Source organism: Manduca sexta, unplaced genomic scaffold (genome assembly GCF_014839805.1).
Source record: "Manduca sexta isolate Smith_Timp_Sample1 unplaced genomic scaffold, JHU_Msex_v1.0 HiC_scaffold_4019, whole genome shotgun sequence".
NCBI classification, from domain to species: domain Eukaryota; kingdom Metazoa; phylum Arthropoda; class Insecta; order Lepidoptera; family Sphingidae; genus Manduca; species Manduca sexta.
This window is the reverse complement of record NW_023595151.1, coordinates 1-5,654: the sequence shown is the minus strand read 5'-3', so window position 1 is coordinate 5,654 and position 5,654 is coordinate 1. Positions and strand designations below refer to the sequence as shown.

The following is a 5,654-nucleotide window of genomic DNA, read 5'->3' as shown; positions in this document are numbered from 1 at the left end:
GTATTTCCTATAATTTATAAATTTTTGGTTGATTTTTATTTATTTATTCGTTTATTTCCGTAGACACATTGGCTAGTGGCTTACAGAGTACTGTAGACACAACAGCAAAAGTAACGCAGTCCGCATTCGATACTGGCAAAACTTATGCTGTTGTACCAAGGTATTTCGACCAATTCCGCAATATATATTTTCTTTTGCTGTTTTATTATAATTTTATCAATTTTTTCCACCTCGTAGATTCTGTATCCAGCACTATTAACAGCACTGTAGACACAACACAGAAAGTAGCTCAATCGGCTCTCGATACTGGCAAAACATACGCTACATCTGCTAGAGGTAACCATCGTTTTTGGTCTGCACATACCATATTCATCAGTTTCTTATTTATCATTTTGTATTTTTTATTGATCCGTAGATTCCGTGACAAATTCAGTAAACAGCACTGTGGAAAGTACTAAAAATGCTGCCAATACCGCTGTAGAGTCCGCAAAAACCTATGTCGATAGTGCGAAAGGTACACACCAGATAGTTTTGATTGTCCCGTGACCAATGTGTAAACCTTGTAACTAACCCCGTGTGTTTGCCAATTAATGCTTTAGATACAGCACAGAGTACTTTCAATCGGCATACGACGCGTCAATGACCGCAGCATACCCTGTGTTCGACATCGGAAAGTCATATTTAGATAATGCCAAAGGTATATGTTGCTTTTTTGTTTGTAAACGACAGCTCCATTTGATCACATGATTACGTACTGTTAATTTCTATCGTAGATACAGTAGCGAGCACAGTAGATAGTACAAAGAAATCAGCTCAGAGCACATTTGACGTGGGGAAAAGTTACGTGGATTCTGCCAAAGGTATGAATTGTGGAGTAGAGTTAGTATCATGGCTTTCAGTGTGTTTTATGTCCGCTATCACATTTTGTAGATACCATACAGAGCACGCTACAGAGCACTGTAGATACGACAAAAAATGTAGCCAACTCCGCCGTTGAAACCGGGAAGACCTATGTAAACACTGCCAAAGGTAAATATTTCATGCATAAATCACCTTAGGCTTTTTGTAATGTCTTAAATCATCGCAAAATTGATCATTTCACTATCGGAAAATATGAATAGATTTTTTATTATTTATCCGTACTCCGTCTTCATCATAACCGTGGTTAATATTCCAATACTTTCAATAAAGTACAGTTACATTAACCAGTGACACATACGGGTGAAATTCGAGGTGGTTTGCGGTTAAGTCAGTATTGCAATTGGAGTGCAGTCTCAAGTTACGTCTTCCTTTTGTGTCGTGGTTTAGTGCGTATTCGAATTAAGTAACACATTTCATCATTTCAATGATTGAATTGATATACTGGGGAATTAGCTTGAATCTGTATTTAAAACAACTTTAGAAAATATACCTACAATATTTAGGCTTTTTATGAGATTGCTTCTCATATATTTAGATACAGTAGCAAACACGGTAGATACAACAAAAAACGTTGCAGCATCTGCTGTTGAAAAGGGCACCACTATTATAGGCACTGCTAAAGGGGTACTCATGCATAGTATTTTCAACAGACTTCCAAAGAAGTAGGTTATTCAATTTGTTTTTTTTTTCTGTAGAAAAGGGCACTGGCCTAATTGGCACTGCAAAAGGTAGAAATAATAGTTAAATAAATTCCTTGTTTTCTTTAAAAAAGGTACATGAATCATTTTTAATTATTTTATAGATACGGTAGCAAACACAGTACATACAACAGTAGATACAACAAAAAATGTCGCGGCATCAGCTGTGGAGAAGGGCACTACTTTAATAGGCACTGCTAGAGGTATCGCTTTAGTTGCTTTTTGTTTTTTTTTCCACTTCGCAAACATTTTTTAATTGCTATTATTCGGTTTATTGTAGATACCGTAGCAAACACCGTTCATACCACTGTAGATACGACTAAAAATGTTGCCGCTTCAGCAGTTGAAAAGGGTACTACCCTAATTGGTAGTGCTAAAGGTAGGACTTCGATTAAATGCTGTTTAATGTTTAAGTTACACGGTTTTTACGCACGTATTTTTTTCCTTTGTAGACACAGTAGCAAACACAGTAAACGCCACTGTAGATACAACTAAGAACGTGGCTGCTTCCGCAGTAGATAAGGGTTCCTATGCCATTGGTACTGCAAAGGTAGAATTTAAATTAAATTAGTCCTTTTTTATTTCCGAGAATCACAGCTAGTATTGCACATTCTTTTTCTTTGTGGAAACTGTAGCGAATACAGTAAATGCGACCGTAGACACAACTAAGAATGTAGCTGCTTCGGCAGTAGAAAAGGGCACATCCCTGATTGGTGCTGCTAAAGGTAGGGATTTGTTTTTATTTGCATTTGTTTCTTATCACAAATATTGTACCTACATCATTCCATATTATCAATAATTGTAGATACAGTATCAAACACCGTACACACAACCGTAGATACGACCAAAAATGTCGCTGCAGCAGCTGTAGAGAAGGGCACAACTCTTATTGGCACAGCTAAAGGTAGCTTCCGTTTTGATCGCAATTCATCCACTGTATTTCCTTTTATGTTGTCCACACTCATTAAATTGCTTTTATTTTTATTTGCTAAATCTATAGGTACAGTAGCGAACACAGTTAGTGCAACAGTAGACACAGGCAAAATGTAGCTTCATCTGTTGTTGAGAAGGGGCGTCGTTGATAGATACAACTAAAACAATCGCGGCCTCCGCAGTAGACAAAGGCACAGCTGTTATCGGCAGTGCTAAAGGTGGTATTTTCTTAATTTTTCCTTCTTGCAAGTTTTGATCTCTCTTTATTATAAAAAAATAACATTATTGGTATTCCCTTTGTAGACACAGTCTCAAATACAGTTCACTCAACTGTAGACTCGACTAAAAATTTTGCGGCTTCCGCTGTCGAAACTGGTTCATCATACATAGGATCAGCTAAAGGTAGTTGTTACTAAATAGACTTAAATAAAACATGCTAGAATCGTTTCATAGTATACTTATGATTGTTTATTTATTGTAGATACTGTATCTCAAACTGTAGATAAGACTAAAAATGTCGCGGCATCAGCTGTAGACACAGGTTTTTCATACGTTGGTGCTGCTAAAGGTATAATAGAGTGCTTTTTATTGTTTGTTGTTTATGATTTACATGATATGTTTATCTATTGTTTTATTTTTCCTTTAGACACCGTAGCTAACACTGTCCATAGTACAGTAGACGTGACAAAAAATGTAGCATCTTCCACTTTTGACAAAGGCGTTTCATTTGTAGGAAGTGCTAAAGGTAGGAAAACTCCTATTAGTATTATTACACCGAATCCAAAAACGTCGTAGAAGACGCCGAAGGTAACTAACATAATATAAAATCAATTGTTTTCCGCTTAACTATTTGTTTTGCCTCTGATCACAATACGCGCTTCAACGAGTTGAGTCAAGGATGAATTAATTCTACCATATAAGGGTAACGTCGTTAGATTTGTGTTTATTTACTTTTAAAATGATGTTTTAGATGTTATTGCGAACAAGTTCAAAACGAAAGAATTCTCGCATCCATTGCTTGAAGGTTACGAAGTGCCGCTCGAAGATTCCGTTGGTACTTGAAACGTTTGTTTTTTCACAGCTGTTTTCGGAACGAAGAATTAACACTAAGAAGTCGCTTCTGTTGAATTACAGTGTGTTTGAATACAGACTTATCAATAACGTTTTATCTAACGCCATGTGTGAGCACTGAAACAATTGAACAATGCTTAGCTTAGGGACGTATTGCTAAGCAATGGTTGTTATAATGTAATGTTTTTCTCAGATACCATAAACACGACTGTAGACACAACGAAGAAGGCGGCTGAAGACGCGAAGGCGCAGGCGCTGAAGGCTGCTGAGGAGGCCAAGGAGAGGGCGCGAGAACTCGCTGCCGAGGCCGCCAAGAACGAGAACTCAGAGGGTAGCAAGTGAGTAAATGTATAAGAAATTTATCTGACTGTAAACTTGTGTATACAGTCTAGATAGTTATTACAGACAAGAAGTTATAAGAAAGAAAAAATTGCGTGTGCTTTACCTAAAATATTTTTGATTTGACTGGTCACCTGATGTTTATTTAGATTTTTTGTTTTGGAATGGCTTAAAATATTTGTAGGTACAGTATTCGTATGCGACTAAATGCGTTATCTCCGAACGACTGTATTGTTTAGTGTTTTAATTTGTTTTCACTGCGATACGCTAATATTATTCTAGCTATGTTACCCAAATATTAGTAACAAAACCGTGTTAAAATCTTGATAATACAAAAATAACTCATTATTACCACATTTCCAAATATTGATAAAGTACCAAAAAAAAACTCAAATAATTATACTGAAATACTAATAGAAATTAAAAAAAACAACAACAAAAAACAATTCTTCAACGAAGCAAAAAGTAATTAATCTAAATTTAAATAAAATATATCTATATCACGTTCTTTCCAGGCACAGCAGTAGAAGAATCCAAGAAGGCGGCGGAGAAGGCGGCCGAGGACGCGAGCAATGCGATCAGCAGCACCGTCGACAACACCTTCAAGCGTGTAGAAGCCGCTACCGACGAGGGTCTCAAGAACGCTGGACAAGTCGTCGACGCCAAGATCAAGGACGCTGACAAGTTCTTGAACGAAAGCGCGAGAACGTAAGTATTCGGATAGACCAACTTTAAAGAGAGGAATAATGTCTTGGCATTGTTAGTCTGTCTAGTCGTCGACAATTCATGGAGAGCTGTCACTTTACCGTATTCGTATAAAAAATGTATGTAATGTCATGATGCCGATGTCGAACCATTTGCCTTACGACAAGTCCTGTCGGTCGTGAATGGTGATCTTAGTTTAGTTTCAGTTTATTTTCTAGAGAAATACAAAATTAATTACATAGTTGATACTAAAGTAAAATCAACAAATTGTAACATTATTGAATTATTACAATCTTTGCATTAGATTCGAGGCCTGCGTCGCGAAGATCATGGAGACTGGCTACGTTGTTTATTTTGTTTTCTTAGGAAAATGTTAACGTTTATTACCTAATAACTCGGTGAATTAAATTAGAGACATAGCTAAAACCTAGGTGTGAGTTGTGAAATTAGCTTGGAGTAATAATAGTACTCTGGGATCGGCATCAACTGCCTTAAGTATTCACAAAGTGGTAAACAAACCAGTACAATATCAAGAAAAACTTCTACAGGTGACATAAGTACATACTTCATACAAAAATCTATTATTGTTAATTATACAATTTATTTAAATTTATTTTGTGTATGCGGAACGCGAAACTAGCCTGTAAGAAATTGCTGCACACAAGTTATATCGACTGTTTTCGTTACAAAGTATTGGTGTTAAAAATTTCTGGTTAGTGAAATACTTAAATAAAATACAATGATAGTGCTATTTAGCGGGACAAGTATAGAGGGAAGATCATATACCTATATGATGGTTCACAATAATCCTAAAACGACGATGACTAACGGAATGTGATTCGTTCTCGCCTCTCTCAATTGTTTTGGCCCAGATTTGACGTTATCCAAATGACTCGCGGCAAATGCTAACGTTAGAGTATAACTTCCTCCTTCGTTGATACACTGAATCATATATCTTTGATATATTGTGGGCTGGAATTTAAAATA

The 5,654-nt window shown here is 36.5% G+C and overlaps 1 pseudogene; it reads left to right on the top strand.

Moving 5' to 3' along the window:
• The first annotated feature begins 209 nt into the window (after nucleotides 1-209).
• Nucleotides 210-4,670, top strand: LOC119193342 (annotated as a pseudogene).
• Nucleotides 4,671-5,654: the final 984 nt, after the last annotated feature.